The sequence below is a fragment of the Callithrix jacchus genome, chromosome 6 (assembly GCF_049354715.1).
Source record: "Callithrix jacchus isolate 240 chromosome 6, calJac240_pri, whole genome shotgun sequence".
In the NCBI taxonomy this organism is placed as follows: Eukaryota; Metazoa; Chordata; class Mammalia; order Primates; family Cebidae; genus Callithrix; species Callithrix jacchus.
The window spans coordinates 75,188,488-75,210,868 of record NC_133507.1 but is presented as its reverse complement, the minus strand read 5'-3'; the positions used below and the strand labels follow the sequence as shown (position 1 = coordinate 75,210,868).

The 22,381-nt window shown below is 34.6% G+C and overlaps 1 protein-coding gene across 5 annotated transcripts in view; it reads left to right on the top strand.

The window, feature by feature from the left end:
* The window catches only part of KCNJ3 (potassium inwardly rectifying channel subfamily J member 3), a 152,623-nt gene that overhangs the window by 64,666 nt on the left and 65,576 nt on the right, over positions 1-22,381 (top strand). The window contains exon 3 of one of the 5 annotated variants that reach the window (XM_035304868.3): positions 1-22,381. This exon is cut by the window's left edge and continues 27,676 nt beyond it. The exons of the other annotated variants lie outside the window; for them this stretch is intronic. The gene's annotated coding sequence lies outside the window, so the exon portion shown is untranslated. 5 annotated transcript variants of the gene reach the window in all.

Below are 22,381 nucleotides of genomic sequence, written 5' to 3'. Positions count from 1 at the left end.
TGATGATGTTTAGTCTGATTCTAAGATTCCAGAAATGGTGTGGTGCCAAACAGGCACACACACGCCATTAGTAAGTAACTGTGGTTACTGAATAATGAGATAAAATAATATTTTTCTATTTATGTGTACTAGTTTTAAAAATGACTATCAAGTTGTTAAGGACATAAATAATTAGTAGGTGTTTGAATTTAACTACTTAAGAGGTAGAAGAACTAGGTATTTCTTTTGGCAAAAGGCATAATGAACAAAATTACTGAAACAGTAAGGGGTGATGAAGTGAGAAAATGTGGAAATGCTGCATTAACCAGTTTAACCATTTTCATTCTGACCACTTTTTATAGACACTGTTTTTCAGTTTCTTATGTAAGCAATAATATATTTTAACAGGTCTGACTGTAATGTACTTATGCCACAGTATATCATTGTGATCTGAAGAATATAGAGTAAGAAACTTAGAATAGGTATAGGTTGCAGATTTTCTTCTGCTGTGATGCTAAAGCTCAATATTCAAACAAACTGGTATTGATTTTAGAGGTTTTTCCAGGTTACCCAAAGTAGATAAAAGGAAATTTTAATAAAAATGACCCATAATTATTTATTTTATTTTATTTTATTTTGAGACAGAATCTCGCTCTGTTGCCCAGGCTGGAGTACACTGGCATGATCTTGGCTCACTGAAGCCTCTGCCTCTTGGGTTCAAGCAATTCTTCTGCCTCAGCCTCCCAAGTAACTGAGACTACAAGCGTGCACCACCACAACAAGCTAGTTTTTGTATTTTTAGAGAGAAGAGGTTTCACCATGTTGGCCAGGCTGGTCTAGAACTCCTGACCTTGTGATCTTCCCGCCTCAGCTTCCCAAAGTGCTGGGATTACAAGTTTGAGCCACTGCACCCAGCCTGTTTTTATTTTTGTAGGGTCCATCTATCTGCTAATTTGAAAACTAAACTATTATGTTGAGTAGATGTTAGACTTTATTAATGTATCTACTGGAGGGTTACTAAGCTAATCTAGGTTATTAATATATTGGCTGTACTAGATGAGGCTTTTATAAGAATTTATTTGAAATCAGACTTAACTATCACTTTTCATTAAACTATAAATCTCTTCACTGTTTGTTTATTCAGTAATTTTCACTCATTTGTGCCACAGGTTTCATAAATATAATTGTAATTCAAATTTATTTTAACTCAGAATGCAAATCCTGTTTAACTGCTTGTACATTCTTTACCTTTGTTATGGACTCTATATACTATCCCAATATTCTGTGGTTATATGAATTACTGCAGAAATTGGTGGAAGGAAGGCTTTATGAAACCCAAAACTAATAATAAATTTTGCCTATTGGTATCATTCCTCCATTGATAGTTTTAATGAAGAAATTTTCAGTAATAAATTCAAGCCTTTTAAAAGACATTTTAAATCTGATGATTATATCTGCAGTCTTATATCATTACTGGTTCTGAAAAAGTATTTCTAATGATAGATTAAGTTTCAGAATGAGTTGTGCACCTTAACTGAGGAGACAAATGTGTCATAGGGAGGCAATTTAACAATCTACAATTTTCAGTTATACATATTTACAAAACATTTGTAACCATGAGCTTTATTTTGCTTCCTTACACCCTCGCCTTATTACATAGCTTTGCCTTTAATTACTCTCTGAACAATCTTCTTTGAAATTCCAGATATTATACACTAAAGTCGTTTGCGAAGAATTTGTTTCACTGAGACTTCATAGAACGATGAGTAGAATTCATCTTGGTGGAAATCTTCCTGGTTCTTAATTCTGTTTCATCACAGCTCTTATAAACTGGGAGGAGCATTTTTGGCAGCTTGAAGAAATTTGAGAAATGGGATTTTTTTTGCCTCAATTTTTTCTTTTTCTCTTTCTTTCTTGCCTGTAGTGTTTTAAGTGTATATTATCGTGCATTGTCTTGATTATTTCCTTCCGCTGTTAAATAGATTATTTTGTGATTTAAATGAGTTGTCCTCAGTCTATTACATGTATTCCATTGTCAATTCTTTTTAAATCTTAGTTTCTATGATTGTTGCTTTGGAATTTTGGGAAGTAGTTAGGAGTCGGTTAGGAATCATAAGGATCCAGAAAGATCCTCTAATTTTCATTTACTAGAAAAGTAGCTTTGTTATTCCCTATCGTAGTCTCTGGATGACAGTTCTTCTACAACAAAATATTCAACACACCATTTCGAAGGTGCAAAAAGAATTTGATTTATGATAAATTTGTACTTGTAAAAATATTAAATTTATTTTCATAGACAGTAAGTCTCAAGAGGAATTTTTTTTTGAGTTGAAGTCTTGCTCTGTTGCCCAGGCTGGAGTGCAGCAGCACAATCTTGGCTGACTGCACCCTCAGCCTCCCAGGTTCAAGTAATTCTCCTGCCTTGGCCTCCCCAGTAGCGAGATTATAGGCACATACCACCATGCCTGGCTAATTTTTGTTATTTGTAGTAAAGACATGGTTTTGCCATGTTGACCAGGTTGGTCTGAAACTCCTGACCTCAAGTGATCCGCCCTCCTCAGCCTCCCAGAGATTACAGGGGTGAGCCATCATGCCTGCCTAAGAAAATAATTTTTAATAGTTATTTGTGAAAGGCAATTTATCTGGAAGACAAAGGGGGAAAAAAAGGTATTGACTCTTTCTGTGATGTAAAACAGAACTTTTCAATGAATGATGTTGGGACAAGTGAAAAATCATCTGGAAGAAAAAATAAATCTGGATGCTTAAGTCACTTACCTAAACTAAATTGCAAATAAATCAAATATTTAAATATAAAATCTGAAAGCATGAAAGTAGCAGGTGAGAATACTAGAGAATTACTTTATAAACATGGAGTGGTCCTATAAAAGGCTAACATAATTTCATTGAGCAGGAATCTAGAGGAAAGTTTGGAGCTACTAAAATAGGGCAGCAAAAAGGATAAAGGTGAGTTTGCAGAATAGGGCAGACTCAACCATGGGAATAGAGAGGTTGTCTATTCCAAAAGATAGAGCTCCTTATACCGTGTACCAGTTATCAAGCAAATGTGCTTCATTACAGTTGGTATCAGCTGTGTGTAACATGGATAGAATGTTTTAAGAATCCAGTAGAAAAGGGACAGTTCAATACTTTTCAAGTGGCAAATACTCTCTAGGAACTAGATAGTACTGTTGAGAGATGGCAGGACCATACCTTAGATTGGGGTCATGGGTTATACTCCTCTAAGCCTTAAGGGAGGAATTGATACTCGCAAAGTTGAGGCACTGTGCAAATTACTAAATAGAAACCCTGGGGTACACTAGTGGTGGCTTCATACGAACGGTCATTTGTTACTAAGTATTAGAGTAATATCCTAGCTTGAATTTCTATTGCTTACATGTAATTGGAGAAACTACCCAAGGTTGAGGACATTTAACTTCATGTGTGCTAGAAACAGATGCAAAGACAGAAATGAAACATCTGTTGTCAAGATGCTAAAAATACATAAATCGATACTGAGAAAGATGACTGACTGGCCTGGAGTAAAGCCGTAAACCAACATTGACATCAACTAATCATTTATAATGACGATTGGAATTTAAGCAACAATTTAAATAGTGATAAATGGTTTACTGTTTTGCAAAAAGACAGAATAGTTTTGTATTTTATATACCAAATATTGTTCTGAGTAAATCAGTCTCATTTTTCTGTTCCCACTCCTTACATATAGGCTTGTACATCATAAAAAAGAGAGAGAATAGGCCAGGCACGGTGGCTTACGCCTGTAATCCCAGCACTTTGGGAGGCCGAGGCGGGTGGATCACGAGGTCAAGAGATCAAGACCATCCTGGTCAACATGGTGAAACCCCATCTCCACTAAAAATACAAAAAATTAGCTGGGCATGGTAGTGCGTGCCTGTAATTTCAACTACTCAGGAGGCTGAGGCAGAAGAATTGCCTGAACCCAGGAGGCGGAGGTTGCGGTGAGCCGAGATCGCGCCATTGCACTCCAGCCTGGGTAACAAGAGCGAAACTCCGTCTCAAAAAAAAAAAAAAAAAAAAAAAAAAGAGAGAGAGAGAGAATAAGAGACAAAGGCTGAGAATCACTGTGGTGAAGAGTATGTTTTTTAATCTCAGTTCACTTTTTAATTTGTTACATACATTGAAATATATGAAAATCCTAATGTGTTTTCATGGATATTAAAATACTTCATGGAATTTGTAATGGTTGAAACACAAGTGTTATAAAATCTACTTTAAATGCTGGTTTTGAAAGTACAATGCTGCATGGTTGTTTTAACCTTTTACTTTTCCTCAAATTGTTAAAGAAAAAGAAAATGTACTGTAGCTAACGAATGAATGTTTAAAATATTTAATCTAGTTTGAACATTAACTGAGAAAATAAGAGTGATCTGAAAGCTGGCAATCATTCTGCACTATTATCACTACACTTTCGTTTTCAGAGACCATTTCTTGTAAACCTAAATAGAGATGGCTGCAGCAAACTTCAAACCTTAGTGTCTTCACTCATCTCAGTGTCTAAAAGTCACAGAAAACTTTAATCATACAAACTGTGGAGTTAAACAAGTGTGATTAATTTTTTTCCAAAATAATTTTATTAACGCAATTTTGTTTTAAAATAGTATTTCCAAGTTTAAATATACCTTATTCTAGAAAAATCATAGGAATATTTAGTGTTATATACTCTACAGTCCATGAGTTCATAAAAAGCAAAATTGCATTATGCCCTAAATAGATTAATACAAAGCAGTGAAATAAATTAAGGAAGAGATAAAAAAGAAACCTTTGCTGAAAAGTTATCACATGTAATTGGGGAAAAACAGCACATTTTGACTACTAAAATTAACATTTGTTAATATCAGTTATTTTAATGCATTTAGTCTTTGCTTTTAATATGTAAGCATCTGCTTGCATAACTTACTGTATTCTCCTACACATTGTATCATAGAATTGCTTTATTTTTGATTACCTGCTGAGATTAGCACTGAAATATAAATTTTAAGATAATGTGTATGTGTGTGGTGGTTAAGTATGATATATATTTTTGGAGCATGGGCTGTTTTGCTAGATAGTTGGCTTAAGTGTGATTCTGAAAATAGGTATTTGGGGGTAGATTAAAGGCAACATTAAGATATTAGGTATGTAGGGTTTAGGGGGAGATTTCATGATCCAGAAATTGACTTTGTTTTCGGAATAATTTCCAGTTTAGATCCATGGTGCTGCCAAATTCACTTGCTCTTCTACAAGAATGGTTAAGCCAGAGTCATGTGATGTAGTGTTTCAATGAATGTCTTGTTATTCTGACTGTTATCACTAGTATTCTGTATTTTAATGCTTTTTTAATAATTCAGACCTATCTTTTTTTAGGTTGCATATCTTTCATTTATACATTTTCAGAAGTTTTGAAGGGTTATTAAATTGACTGAATGTCTGATATTCACACTTGAAGCATGTCTTAATATGTAAATTATATCTACTAAAAGCATTGTGTAGTCATTATGAGATGTTAACTTTCTTCAATACTTTGTCAGAGAATGACATTTTAGTTACAATTGTATTTGTCTTCACTAATTTTATACTTACTATCCAACTATTAATATCACCAATTCATAATTGCCTGATGTTGTTCTTTAATTCTGTCATTTCCTTGGAGTTCGTATTTCCATATATGTCATCCCAATAATCTGCAAAGAAGGTTTTCAAATGTAATTTTGACATTATTATGTTTAAAATTTTTATTCAGTTATACTTTAATATCACTTCCAAGTAGACTGACTCTCATTTGGCACTCGTAATTAGTTTCTAGCATATTATTTTAGAAGTGACATATATTCTCAAAATGAAACAACTGACTGGTCCAGGACAAATTCTTTAAAGGATATTTTATAGAATAGAACTAGTTTCTTCAAATACAAACCAATTTCCAAGCAATTTCTGCTTCATTTCATCTCATCTCCAAGAATACTGTTATGGCAATTGGATTAAGAAGGCTATACCCATTTACCTTTTGATCACTTGCATTGCTTCAGTGTTTTAAGGTAGCAATTTATGGTCAGAAGGGTAACTGTAGTATACTCTATAAAATATTTCTAAATATTAACATCTTTACTTAGAAACAACTGATATAATTTTTGACCAAATTTTAGCTTAAGATTTAATCATTTAGATTAATATTTATGAAAAAACTATTCATAGCCTTTAGAGGGGTAATGATTTTCATTAGTTTAAAGACTTGCTGCAATAGCAAAAGAACAAATATTTTGACGAATATTAAATCAAGTGGGAACACTCTCTTCTGTAATACATAGAAAAAAACTTACAATTATAAAGATACTAGAAATAGGAAAAAGGCAAATGCAAAGTTACTATTATGAAATCATGATAAGCCCTTTAGGATGTCACATTTTTAAATATTTTATAATAATAATGAGGCACTTTTATGTTTAAAATTGGGATAAACAAATGTTGAGGTTATCCTTCTATTTTTGTTAACATCTCCCAATGAATTTTATTTTTCTTCTTTTTTTTAATTTTTGTTTTTGTTTTTGTTTTAGAGACAGGGTCTCACTCTGTTGCCCGAGTGATCCCCCTGTGTTAGCCTCCAGAATAGCTGGGACCAAAGGCATAAGCTACTATGCCTAAGTTTTGTATTTTCTGTACAGACCAGGTTTCGCCATCTTGCCCAGGCTTGTCTCAAACTCCTAGGCTCAAGCAATCAATCAGTCTGCCTCATCCTTCCAAACTGATGAGATTACAGGCATGAGCCACTGCACCCAGCCAATTTTTGCTAACTTTTCTTTGTTGTAGTACAAAATAATTGCCTTCTTCATAATATTTAGTGACTATCACAAAAAAATTATAATTGACAAGTTTTCAGTTGGGTAAAATTTTTAAAAAATCATTTCAAAGATGCTTGGTTAATTTATTTTACTATTTGGGAATCGGTATTTTGCAGAAGAGATTTTGCTAAACCACTCATCTGTTATTTTTACCTGATTCCTGTATTATAGTGCTATTTGCTTCCCAGAATTGTGCATCATTCATTTTTAGATGTTTCCTTAATATGGACATTTCTTACTTTATTTTACTTTCCTAAATATCACAGACTGCTAAAAATTAAAAGGTTGAGCTTTCAAAGCATTTTATGAGATAAGTAAACCTAAACAATGATCAAATAATATCATTTAATTAAATATACTGAATGAATTTAGAACACATTATGTTTATAAATGTCACTATATACCTCAGAATTCATTTTAGGATTAAGGAAATTCAGTCCTTTTGAGAGACCTTTTGGGAGTTTGCAGAAGTTCTCCCCTAAACCATTTGGGTACAAGTAATTGTGTGAAACATGAAAGGACAAAACCTTAGACCAGGACAACCCCGGGTAGATAGAAAAAGTACCAGGAGAAGGCAGTCATGTAACGAAAGTTTACGTAAACTCACCTATGAGGCAGACAAAAATTCTTTTCAAAATACTGAGCTTGTTTTCTTCATGTTGTATTTTGCAATACATAGGAGCATTTTTATTTTTCAGACCGATAACCTTTTAAAAAAGGAACTCAGAAAAGGGATTCTTGATACTTGTGCTCTTCCACTATGTCACAGTTCCCTTTCCCACCCCCCACCCATATCTGTCAAGAGGTTTAAAAAATAGCTGGAGAAGGAACTTGAGCAAAAGCATTTTTTCGTTAGTGACCATCACAGAAACACATACACACATAATATGTTGACATACATATTAACTAATTAGTGGATTGGAGCTGAAGATTTCAGCTATTTCATGGTAATTTTCAAACCTCATTGTTTAATAAAATAGGTTCTTACCATTTCTGAAATTCTCACATATCTACTTTAGGAAGTATTCTTTCAATTACATTACTGTACCTCTAGAATATAATTCAGTAAGGACAGATAAGTACTTTGAAATATACATATGATTACATTGAATTAATATCCTAGTCACTGTGAAGAAAAGATATATAACTACAATCTCAGTTGAAGAAAATACCACAGTTAAATGATTATGACAGTGCTAGACATTTAGCAGTGTTCCCAAGATGATTGAAATTTTATTATCTTTGGTGTTTATTTTTACATTTCTTAGCAATCCATTGGCAATAAATAGAAAAAAATCCCTCCACATTAACAAACAGGAATTTAAGAAGAATGGAATTATGTTCTAGTGTTCTATTTTAAAATGACGTCGCACGTACCAGGCACACTCCATTTCTTAATGTTCCAAGGAAATCTTGTGCTAATTTTTCCAGAAGTTTCTCAAACCAGTTTCCTCACACACACACACACACAAACACACACACACTCATTAAATTGGAATGATGCAGTTGGGACATGAGCTAAATTTGTCTGATGGATCAAAATAGCAAATCCAGTCTGCAAATATCTCTGCACATAATGCACATATATGAAAGCATTTTGTGTAACTATGGTCTTTTCAATCCGTTTTCATTGAGAATGTTTGAATTGCATTGCAATAGGCCTCATTATTTTCCTCTGACTGCAGTTTTTCTGGGACTTATTTGTGAATGTATGCATGTGTGGTGGTTGGTGTGTTTGTGTGTGTCTCAAACTTAAGCAATTTTTTTTTTACATTTCCCATCTTTAGTGAAAACCACGTGCATTTATTGGGTTAGCCAGGTTGGTGTAGTCTGCTGTCAAAAATTACTGACCCAGAGCAAATCAAAAACCAACAGTCCTAAGAAATTTACACCTTATCTTCCTTTTCTTATTTATCTTTTGTTTCTACTTTGCTTTTTCTCCCTCTTCATTTCCTGCCTGCCAACTGTTACCCTTTTACAGCTCTGCATGATAAGGGATATCAGAAGTGGTATTATTATTTGTTGAATCAGTAACTGCTTTTTCTCCCACCACCACTCTGTGGTATATCCTGTTTAAATACATTGGACTTTGGGAGTATTTTAATTTTTTTTTCTGTTGAAATGTATTTCTTCAGTAATGCTGTTGCAAGGCTTAAAATATTTTTTGCATAAACCTACTGAATTTTTCAACTCTAGCTTCTCTGAGTCAGTTGTCCTAATTTAATTTAGACTAGGTTGGCAAAACATACTGAGGAGAAAAAGGAGACTGGCTTTATGGTAGCCATTATAAAATAAAACATGAACATATATATGGGGCTTTAACGTGGGGCTTTAATAAATGACCTCAATAAACCACTTCATCCATAGTCTCTGTTTCCTGCCATGCCAAGTAGTGGATATTCCCTAGTTTGTTTATTAATTTATTCTCTCTTAATTCTTCTTCACAAAGGAGAGGAATAATTAGAAATCAGAAAGAAAAGATAGATACTAGGTATAATACTTATAACATTGTGTTGCATTCTAAATCTTTACTGAAGAGTCTTTTGATGTCTATCTACACAATTTGATTATTTAAATGATAAAGATTTCTTCAGTTTGTATGTCCAAATTCTTGCTTGTAGTTTCACTGCTGAAACTCACATTCTGAAAAAAAATTTCTGAAAAAAATATTATGTAATAATTCATTTTGTTTCTTTATTGAAATAAAAAATTAGCAGTCATAGCTACTAATTAGTATGTGGTTACCAAGATTACTGTAGGGAATTGAGATATTTAAAGGCCAGAGCAAAACAACAGATCAAATTGTCCCTGGAAACTCTTTCAAGAATAAATGACAGATTTCCATGTGGTAATTTTTGTCTAGTAGACCAAAATCCCTAGGACAGGAAGTATGTTCTGCAATATCAGATAGTGTTTTTATAATGATTGAAACATTAAGCTCTTTTCAAACTCTTAGCTTATTACATTATAATGAGATTTGTCTTAGAATTAGACAGAGATAGATTTCCCTTAAGATAATTAAGCACCATGTAAATGATGCAATAGGTTTAGGAACTGAGATGACTTTTCTTTAATTATTATTGATGTATTTAATCATCATAATACATTTGCATGTGCTCCTTTTGGAAAACATTAATATTCTTTTTTTTTTTTTTTTTTTTTTTTTTGAGACGGAGTTTAGCTCTTGTTACCCAGGCTGGAGTGCAATGGCGCGATCTTGGCTCACCGCAATCTCCGCCTCCTGGGTTCAGGCAATTCTCCTGCCTCAGCCTCCAGAGCAGATGGGATTACAGGCACGCACCACTGTGCCCAGCTAATTTTTTGTAATTTTAGTAGAGACGGGGTTTCACCATGTTGACCAGGATGGTCTCGATCTGTGGACCTCATGATCCACCCGCCTCGGCCTCCCAGAGTGCTGGGATTACAGGCTTGAGCCACCGTGCCCGGCCGGAAAACAATAATATTCTTACAAAATTATAGTTGAAATTGAAAATAATTCTTTTCTTTTTTCCTTCTCGGTGATCAGAACAGTGGCTAATTACTTAAATTTTTTTTCCCTCAGGTATATTGGGATGTAGAAAAACTTATAGTTCAGAGCATCAGCTTAGTTGTTGGAGGGGCTAAGACTTTGCTACCTTTGCACCAAAGGGTTAATGCAATACCCTAAATTTTAGTTTTCCTTATGTGAAATTAGATAATAATATACTTCTGAGGTGTCATAGGATTAAATATGTGTAAGTTTCATAGGAGAGTGCTTGGCAAATGGTTGGCACCTGAGAAAACCTTAGCAGTACTTATTCCGAAAGGAAATAAAAATTATTGCTAATTTTTAAATTATTTATTATATTCTTGTGTGGTACAGGGAAACCCACACAATACATTGACCATTCATTGTATAGTTTAGAGCTGGATTGCATGCAGAATCATTTGAGAAGTTTGACAGTGTTGGTTTTGAGTCACTTTACCTCTAGCCAAGAAGTGATTTCTTCAGACCTTGTGCAAGAAGTCGTTGGTAGAAGGGACCAAATTGTATGGTGCTTAGGAACTAAAAGTTGTTCAAAATACTGGCCTCTCTAACAGGAGAGCTCCTACTAACATCCTAAGAGACTTATTAAGCCAATTTATTAGACTTGTGTGTGTGTGTGTGTGTGTGTGTGTATTTTTTTTCTTTGAGACAGAGTCTTGCTTTATCCCCTATGCTGGAGTGCAGTAGCACTGTCTTGGCTCACTGCTCCTCCACCTCCCACACCCAGCTAATTTTTTATTTTTAATAGAGATCAGGTTTTACCATGTTGGCCAGGCTGGTCTCAAACTCATGACCTCAGATGATCCACCTACCTCAGCCTCCCAAAGTGCTGAGATTACACGTGTGAGCCACCGAACCTGACTAGGTTTGATATTATGAGTGTAAGATTTGAATAATGCAATGGTTAGGACCTCTCCCAAAGTCAAACTTTCATATGACCTAGTTTCCAAAGAGTTGGAATCTTTTATGTTTAGGATTATGATGAGGTATTAGAATTTTATTTTCTATGGCTTCAAAACATGCCTCTGTTTGTACTATTGTCTTGTAAAAAGAAAAAGGAAAGGAAGGGAGGAAAAGACAGGTGTGTGTGTGTGCACTCATGAGAGAGGGGCAAGGACATATATTCAAGAGTAATATGATAAACACTGTAATAGAGCAGTATATCATGTACTATGGAAATACAAAGAATAAAATGTACTACCTTGGAAAGGTCAGGAAATAGTTTACTCATGAATAAATATTTGAAGTGAATTATGAAGAGGAGTTTTTAAGACGCACCACTCGGGGATTGCAGCAAAGAGAAAAAGGCACAAATGCAGGAGGCAGCTTGGTACATTGTGGTTATAATAAGTGTTTCAACATGGATTAAGGTGTGTGTGTATACATGCGCACTCTCACACAAGTGTATGTGCCAATGTTGTGAGAGAGAATTGTGTTTTAGGTAATATGACTGCTAGATACAGAGACAGTCGCTTTCTTAAATGACTTGAGTTTATCCTGTAGGTGATGGAGAATGATGCAACAATTTTAAGTGAAGAGGACACGATAGGAGTTACATGATGGAAAATGACTGCATCATCAGTATGAAGGATGTTAGGAGAGGAAACCACTGGTAACAGTCAGTAGGAATAGTCCAGGCAAAAAGTGAATGGGATTCAGAGCAAGGCAGTATTAGTGGAGATAGAGAAGGGGAACTAGTTATTGGTGCAGTGGGTTAGCAGGAGTGAGGAGGATTGAGGACTAGGGATGGGGCACCTGAGTTCCAGCTTGCAAGGTCTCTCAGATATGGGGTACAGGATATTTATGTTTGTGCTTTTCTTGTTTCATACATATGTATTATACATAAATGCTATACATGTATATTATTCACATGTATTTAAAAACAGATATCCCTCTGGATTTCCTTTCTTTTGAACAAAGAAAATGACATAATTTCTGAATAGCAAAGAAACAATGGTCTTTTGTAATAGGAAGAATAATGGCTGCCCAAGGTCTTTACATGCTATACTCAGAACAGCTAAATATGCTGTTACATGACAAAGGGACATTAAGGCAGCAGAAGGAATTACAGTTGCTAATTAGCTGATTATAGAATGGGAAGATTACTCTGAATTATGTTGGAGAAGGCTTTTGCTGTAATTGCAGGTGGTCCTTAAATGAGGACAAGAAAGACAAAAGGGTCAACTTCAGGGTGATGAGATGTTAGGACAACTGGTCCTTTGAAGATGGAAGCAGGTCACATGAGTGATGGACTAAAGGCAACCTTTGGGAGATGGAGAGGCAAGGAAATGGATTCTAGCCTAGAATCCCCAAGAAGGAATGCAGCCTGGCCAGCACCTTTATTTTAGCCCAGTGAGATATGTTTCAGGTTTTTGATTTACAGAACTATAAACGATCTATTTTTTAGTAACAAATAAGTTTGTGGTAATTTCTTAGAGCCATAACAAGAAATTAATTCACCCTGGAATATGAATGAGCCTCATGACTGTGTCTTTTTTCTGCCATATTGTGCTCAGTTATTTACATGAAGTTTGCAACTGATAGATGAATACAAAATTATCATCCATAACTTTTCTAAGAAAGTGTTACCTTTGAATTTTAGTATTTTTTGATAGAAAAAATAAATAGAAAGAAAGAAGAAGTACCATACAATGAAACAAAGTACAGATGCAAGAATTAGCTACGATGATTCTGTTTTGAAATTTGTACCACTTAATGTGCATTCTAATTGCTGAAATGATAGCAGAATTTAATAGCATGCAAGATCTTGGCTTCTGATGGTTTGTTTCTTGACCACTGATGATATTGTAGGTGAAAATTGGATCTTAAATTGACAAAAAAAAATCAGTATTGAGATACATTTTATTTGCCTGAACCATTTAATAATTTATTTGCAATATATACATCTAATGAACATAGACATTATGATGTAAATGTGCAGTGTATCTGTGACTTTTAATTTCTCCAACAATGCTTACCTTACACTTAGTATTTGCTCAATAATAGAGCCTTACAGAGTATAGTTACATCTATTCAGTGTTTTAATTATATTTGTTTAACAAATAGTGAACTTGTTTCTAAAATAAGTGGTTTTGAGTGCTTAGAACATTCTTATTTAAGTGAATAAATAATTCTTTGCACTTTTAAATTTCCTTTTTGTGATGATTTTTGCCCATGATATTGAAGTATATACAGCTATCATTTAGTTTTGGGGTATCTATCTTAGGAGCTTCATCATGTTCATCATGTTTGTGTGCCCAGTGATTATTAGGAAGTTTTATTGAATGACATAGTTTAAAGAAACATTGGAATGTTTGAGAAGAAGAACCAAGGAGCCAGAATACCTGGTTAAATTTGGTTCTGCTACTTGCTAGCCAAGCAATTCTGGGAAAGTTCCTCATCTATCCATGCATAGGGATTTTTTCTTATATATTAAGTGGGGATATTAATAATGCCTATTTCACAGGGATATTGAAAAGATTAAGCGAGTTAATACATGTAAAGAAGATAGAACAGTGATTGGCTCCTAATAGGTGCTAACTAATGTTAGCTTAATTATTTACTTAAGCAACATATGATATTGAAAGTAAGTCAGGCTTACATTTAAACTTGCCATGATATGTAGCATAATAATGCCATACATATTCATATTCCCAGAACATTCCCAGAACATACAGGCACACACACACACACACACACACTCACATGTGCACTTTCACATCCAACATGCATTTTATAGGTCAGAAATGAAGGCAAAATGACATGATAAAAATATCTACTTTTTATTTATGCGTCTCCAACTGCCTGTCTAGTGCCATACATGACAATGATAAAGTGTTCCTTCTGTGAAAAAACTTGGAAGTGAGATATGGTTGTCTCACAGTGTTTTACAACTCAGATCAAGGCACAGAGAAGCCTATCCCTATTTTGTTTAATTTTCCAGTTGGCCAGGGTGTATACAAATATGAAAGAAGATTCGGGGTAAAATTAAATTAAAACTTCATGTTTCCTTTTGAGGCAAGAGCTCTGAATTCAAATCATTAAATAGTACTTTTAGTATGTTTTGCTTAAGAAATATACAGAGGAGACACTGAAACCACAAGTGGCTTGCATTTTAACAGAATCGAAATAAAGAAGGCTGTAAAAAAATTTGTATTTGCTTCTTCAGTACATTTTACATAATTCAGGTTTTTTTTTTTTTTTTTTTTTTTTTTTTTTTAGATGGAGTTTTGCTCTTGTTGCCCAAGCTGGAGTGCAATGACGTGGTCTTGGCTCACTGCAACCTCTACCTCCCAGGTTCAAGCGATTCTCCTGCCTCAGCCCCCCAAATAGCTGGGATTACAGGCACCTGCCAGCATGCCCCACTAAGTTTTTGTATTTTTAGTAGAAATGGGGTTTCACCATGTTAACCAGGCTGGTCTCGAACTCCTGACCTCAGGTGATCCACCCACCTTGGCCTCCCAAAGTGCTGGGATTACAGGGGTGAGCCACCATGCTCTGCCATAACTCAGGGTTTTTAAATGGGTTTTAGTGATGTTAACAGATCTGTTCTGTTTGTTGGATTCTTTGTTTTGCTTGGAAAAAAGATAGAAACAAGGAGACCTGGGAATATTCTTTCACATGATGCAGCAAGGGGAAAGGCTCCTTATTGTATTTTCCTGCCACTACTAACACCCTGGATCTGTCTCAAAATTATAATACTTACATGGCTTTTGAAAAAAACACATGTAAACATAGTATGTTCAAATCCCATCTTAAGTGCCTTATAAATATTAACTTAGTAAATTTTCAGAAAAATTTCATGAAATAGGCATTTCAAGCATTCTCATTTTAGAGAAGATAAACTAAGGCACCAAGAGGTGAAATAATTTTCCCAAGTTGGCACAGCTGCTAAGTACTAGAGTTGGATTTGAATCCAGGTGATCTTATACCCTACCTCCTTAACTACAAGAGATGGTGTTTCTTCTCTCTATTCAAGAAACTCAATGGTGTTCCCATTATTCTATTGTTTTGAATTTGCTCAGTTTAAATTCTATGTACGCTGCAACCTTAGAATGAATTTGGATTACCGCTATTATTGATTGAATTAGATGCAAAAGTAACTTCTTAAACATATATAATGATGAATAATACAGCATTGATTCATAAAGGAATGACAAAAGAGTATGGCACTCTTTCATTTTACAAACGTTACATAAAAAAATCAACTGTTAAAATTTTCTTGCTGGGTGATAAAGTTTGAGGTTTATAAAATGACTTACTTAGATTTGAAGGAATTGCTTTAATGATATGTCAATAATTGCAACAAGCATAAATTTGTTTTGTGAATTAATGTTAGCTCAAAGATTTTCAAACAATGTTTAATATTTAAAATTTCTTATTTATCACAGAAATATTATTTGTTACAGCTGCAGAATTGGGCAAAATTTAGATTTAGCTTATCTGTCTGAGCCAAAAAGATCTTTGCATTTTATAAAAGAGAAAAATTCTTGAGTGAAAAGCGGACATGACCTTGGCATAAAGATGGGTTATTTGAACAGAGGGACTGAGATAGAATGAAAGACAAATTGTTTGAAAATCACAGCAGTGTTTTGAAAACCCTTTAACATACTGGTTAAAGAATGCATGCGAAGTTGTGGTATCCACATTGGGTTTTAAGCTAGCTCTGCAACCTTGGCCAAGTTACTTAATTTCTTTGTGTCTGTTTACAAATTGTTAAAGTGAGCCCAGTAATATTACCTACCTTACAGAATCATTGTGAGAGTCAAATGATGGTAGAGCCTGTAACATACTATATGCTTAATAAAAGTTAGATTATATTGTGATGGTGATGGCAGTGTAAGAAGAAAAAGAAGGCTTTACTGAATTATGGTCTAAATGTGCCAAATAGCAGATAAGACAAAGCAGCATTATATGAGTGAAATATTACTCCAAATGCTGCTGCTATACACTGTTCTCTCGTAGAGAATATATGATGACTAAATAAAATTTGCCAGGCTCACACCTGTAATCCCAGCACTTTGGGAGGTTGAGGTGGGTGGACCACGAGGTAAGGAGTTTGAGACCATCCTGGCCAATGTGGTGAAACCCTGTCTGTACTAAGAATACAAAAAAATTAGCTGGGCATGGCGGCATGCACCTGTAGTCTCAGCTACTTGGGAGACTGAGGCAGGAGAATCACTTGAACCTGGGAGGCGGAGGTTGTAGTGAGCCAAGATCGCGCCACTGCACTCTAGCCTGTGCGACAGAGCTAGACTCTGTCTCAAACAAACAAAGTGTCATTTCATGTAAATAGAAGATGTGTGGTAAAGTCATTGTGTTAGTTTCCTAGGGCTGCAGTAACAAAATTCCACAGATTGGATATCTTAATAGAAATTGATTTCTCACAGTTCAGGAGGGTCCCGGTCCAAGATCAAGGTGTCGGCAGCTTTAGTTTCTTCTGAGTACCCGCTTCCTGCCTTATGAATGGCCACCTTCTTGCCTTGTACTCACATGATCTTTTCTTTGTGCACAAGTCCTGTGGTTTGCATGTTTGTCTCTTCCAAAACTCATGCTGAAACTTACTTGTCATTGTGACAGAATTAAGAGGTGGGGCCTTTGAGAGATGGCTAGATTATGAGGGATTCACTCTCACAGGTGAATTAATGCTGTTATCAGGAGAGTGTGTTAGTTACTAGGGGGGTGGGCTCCTGGTAAAAGGCTCACTGGCCCCCACACCATGTGATGCCTTTTAGTAATGGGCTTACCCTCCCCTGATGCCAGTACAGTGCCCTTATACTTCTCCACCTTCAGAACTGTGAGAAATAAACTCCTTTTCTTTATAAATTACCTAGCAAGTGGTATTCTATTGTAGCAGCAGAAATATGAACTTGACACACATCCCTGATGTGTCTCTGTGTATTCTAATTTCTCCTTCTAATGAGGACACCAGTCAGGTTGGATTACAGCCCATCTTAATGGCCTCATTTAAACTTAATTACCTGTTTAATGTCCCTATCTCCAAATAGAGTGACATTCTGACATACTGGGGGTTAGGGCTTCAACATATGAATTTGGAGAGAAAACACAGTTCAGCCGATAACAGTCATGTTTGAGGTAAATGAATTTTAAGACCTGTGACTAAATGTCAGGGCTAATGGTAAGATGTCAATGTTTTAATCATGAAATTGATGGTTATCTGTCTTCTAGGACTACCATGGTAATATGAACTTCATCTCCTGAGGAAATGGATTGCTCGTAGTGGAAGTACAACTCACTCAGACTGAGGCTATTGTAAAGTGTTTCAGATCTGGTACTTTTAGATTAGGGTTTTCACTACATTTGTTTAGGGATAAAATACCCACCAGTTAGAAACATTTAGTCTTTTTTCCTCAGTATATTTCTAACGAACATTTTATCCCCTTACTTTGAGAACTGTAGGAGGAAAATTATAAAAATTTCTTTCTATAGATGCTTGGGAACCAAGGGGACATACAAAGTCAAGCAATTTTCTGGAAAAATAAGTACTCAAATTTATAAATATTTCATTTATTTCTGAAGTATTAGATGAGACATAGGAAATGTTTTTTAAGGATCAATGATGCTATCCACCAAAGCTGCATAAATTAATCATTTGTTATTGGATACCATTTATGTGAGGAACAAAATGTCATTCGCCATGTTATTTTCAGTCTGTCAAATGGCTTCTGAGTACTTGATGATCTTCTGTTTTGTGCCGGTGAGGTGCAGAAATATGTGTATATATGTATTCCAGACTTCTCTATTATTTATTGCCCCTGGCCCAAACAAACCAAATGAAAATACATTCTGCTTACATCGCAAACTGCTGTACACCATAAATAAAGTATAACAAAATGAATTTTATTTTAGTTAACTGAAAATAATCAAGAAAAAATAGATTCCCCTTTGTTTAATATAATAGTTGCCAAAATAGAATTATAAAATGTATTGCTTTTTATTGAAGAGCAAACCTAAAATGAATTAGCCATGGAATCTCTGGGGATAATATCCGCTGGTGCAGGGAAAGCACATTTAGTAGCAATGTTTGCAAATATGAGCCAGAGGATATTAATTTGCTGTTCTAAAATTTAACTTTCTGCATAACTTAGAGTAGTTTTGAGGTATGAATTGAGAACATGCTGTTAATAATAATGGTTGGCTTATTTGTTGAACTCTTCCAATAAGTGTTTTTATGACCACTAGGAGAAATATGTGTAAATTTAAAAGTATTTATAAAGTATATTGAAAAGATAATTGTAAAATTGAGAAAGGAAAGTAAACAACTTTTAATATTCCATTGTGGAATTAGGCTCTCTTTTATACTCCTTGCATTTTCAATAACAGTATTATTGATATAACTTTGTTGTCTTTGAATTGGTTGTTGAGCTCTACCATTCACTAATGGCTTTTGCTCCTGGCATTGTCTTGAAAAAATTAATTTTCAGCCTATTTTTTCTTTTTTGTGCCTTCTTAATACTCTATTGTTTAAACAAAACCTTTAGTAGAATTTCAACATATCACGGAGCTGTTCTGAACCAGGAACTGACTTGACCCTGTGCAGAGACTGAATTCTCTTTTTCCCTCCTCCACCACTACAGCAACCATCAAGTGCCTCTTTGAAACCTTAGGACATCAGGAGTAAAGGGTGAATGTGACTATTCCCAGTAATGCAGATCGATGTATTTCTCTCTTCTTATTCTTTATGTTTTCTCAAACTTTTCCAAGTCCAATTCTCACAACAATTAGCAATTAATACATGGAAAAGCCATATCTAGGTGGATTTAGATGTAGATAAGTTGTCATCTCTTACCCACTCTTCAAGCTGTGCTGCTCAGGTTCTGTGAAACTAGTCTGTGTCATATTGTACTGAGACATTCTCTTTCATGACTTTCCCATTAAGTGGAATGCAGCTTTTTCCATGTCTGCCTTCTGAAAATCTGTACGTCATTTCTAGTATTCCAAATATAATTTACTGGTGCTGTCCAACTAAATGAGACCTAGTACTTTTTATGACAATTATTTTACTTTTGCTTATAATATAATCTAACATATATTTGTGTTAATTGGACAAAAACTCTTTGATTGGGAGAAGAGTGTTCAGAAAGACACATAGGCATCTATCTACACCCATTTATTCAGTTTATAAAATTAAGAAATGAAACAGCTGATATTTCTATAAAATGCATGAACTGAGCTGAGAAGATGTGCTTAGCCAGAGCATTGAAGGTAAACAATATTTAAGGTACAGAAAAAGGAGGCCATCAGAGAGTGAGAAGCAGCAGACACATCTACATCTAAATTCTTTGTTACTATATAAGGTAAATAAAATCTACGTAAGTATAGTCTAGACAAAATATGCAGCTGGCAAAATGGAGATAGTGAAAAGGTATAATACAGAAACTAGAAAAAATTATTGTAAATTATTGTATTCAGCTACTTTCTGGTAGACAGGAATTGCTGGAATATAAGTTCATGAGCTGAACCAATGGTCCCAGTGTATATCTGACTGCTGATATTCTAGAATTTAATCAAGGTGCTATATTGCTATAATGGTGAAAAACAGCAGTCTTTTTGCATTTTGCAAAAAGCAATTTACTCATTAGAGTTTTCCTGTATCTAACCAGATGTTTTATCATTTTCTCATATTCCTTTGATACTTAGTTTGTCTGCTAGTGAAAGTAGTCTTTTAAATAAATATTGATGGGAAAATTTGAGATGACCAGTAACACTTATAGGCATATGTTTTGCATGTTCATGAATTTTTCCTCTTTTTAAAATACTGATTTTAAATATGTTTATGTTTTCTGCTGTAATAATTTCCATAGATTTTAAGATGGATGGAAAAGTATCAGTATGTGAGTGTGAGGTGTTTTTCTTAAAACTCGGGTGTAAGAATTATTAGCAAATATATTTGAAAGAATAATTTGAAAGAAGTGAGGCAGCATGCTGGATGAAAAAAAATGAGGATATGCTGGAGAAAACGGTTACTCAAAATATGCCTCAGTGTGACTATGGCAGTTCTTTCAAAAACTATACTATCTGTTCTTGATTCAGAGTGATTTATGACTCTTGCTCTGAAGTTAGGTTTTAAGGTTTGAGAAGCCTTTACCAAGTGGTTGAGAATTTGTTGGTGTGAATGTCATCTTTTGCTATTATAGATTGTCCTGTGTTATATTGACTCCAAAACCTTTGATTTGTTGAAGGTACAGACATTTGGTGGCTATTTTCCAAGCTGCATACTATTGCAAAAAGAAAAAGCTCAAGGATCTTTTAATATTAGATTTTTAAACCAACAAACCCAGAAGTTACCATGTACTTAGGGCCTAATACTAATCAGTAAAGTAAAGAAGACAGTGGCCGCAGGGGAAATTAAACTGACTGTCTCCTTGTTTGTTGGAATACCATGGGGCTTTTATATGAGGAAAACGCTAAGAACATTTGTTTTATTTAGTAATCTAACTTGTGTAAGTTTGCTTTATGCAAGATTTTATTAGGAATTAGAAGAGCAAACGAAGCTAGGGAACTAGAGTTACCTTATTTAGAAAACATATTGTACTCTTCATATAATTAACAAATTGGTGTAGAAGTCCAACCTGATTACTGGGATAATACATTCAAAAGCGCCTTGAGATATGCAAAACACAATTCAAATGTTAGATATTGTTAGTTTATTAAAACGTAAGCTTCTGGAAAGGTAAAAATATAGCCAGAAAGTACATAAAGCAAAATTAAACTAATTCCCTTCTGTCCTTGCATTATATACACACATATGTAGGTATTTGCACAAGTAATTCAACTTGTCATATAAATTTGAAATCTTTATTGATGGTCAGTGTAAAAATGTGTGATTTTATTATTGAAATACTTGCTTAGGAAAGGCTTTAGCTATTCAAACATAAATAGGTTTAGTAATAAAGAGAGTTCAAAGATGGTGCAATGGGGTAAATAAGAATTTGCAACAGAGAATTTGGGGCAAGATAAAGGAATACAAAATGAACACTAATTTTATCAGAATTATTTAATATGAATATAATGTATAATAATGCATAATGTTTGAGGATCTCACAGAAATCAAGTTCCTTCAAGTCTTACTAATATGTTAGATGCAGTTTTATTCCCCGTAGGAAACAAGGAAAGCAAATAATCTGACATGTTTCATAAATACCACTGTCATTGGGAGGCATGATCTTACTTCTCTCTCATGACGGATAAACAGACAGATAGAAAATGTTTTAACAGAAAAAGTCCAAAAAATAGCACATTGTTCAAGACAGGTTGACCAGAATATCCAACATAAAGCAGAGAACTAGAAGGGTATCCAAGGAATATTTGTTTTTACGTTGCAGGTGATGCGGTAATCTCTATAGAACAAACGATAACTTTAGTAATTCTACAATAGAAACTAAATTACTAGGGAAACGAAGAAGCAGACACCAAAGATAATTTGTACCCTCTGACACTTCTGATGTTTTCCTAATGGTATTGTTGCATAAACTTCAATCATCTCCTCCACTTGCTTTTGCTATTTCTCTTACATATTTATCCTGAATCTGATGCCCTTGAATTCATCTGAGGCCTCCCAAAAGAATGACTGGGAGGATATGTGGATAGGATGATAGATACACTAATGCTTAGCTATGTTGCATGTGTCATTTCTCACTGTAGTTCCATCGTGAGGGTAAACACTTTGAAGAAGGTTATCACCCCCACAAAAAAATCAAACGGATTATAAAGTATCAGTTATCACAAGGTACAAGAGATTTTTCTTCTTGATGTCTAAAATTTTGGTTTTTTGGGGATGTAGAAAACATAGGCCACTTAGAGTGCCTACATTTTCAAGTCCATGAATTTTTAATGCATGTGATGATCCTAGCAGAGAAAGGATGTATGGAATTTACTGTGGAAATTGGATGGGAGTCTTGAGAGGTCTGCCAGGGAGGGTCTGCCTGTTTTGACAAGGAATGGGGTAGTGGAGAGACCCCAAAAAGGGGAGAGAATGATCTTTGAGTAAGTCAGAAAA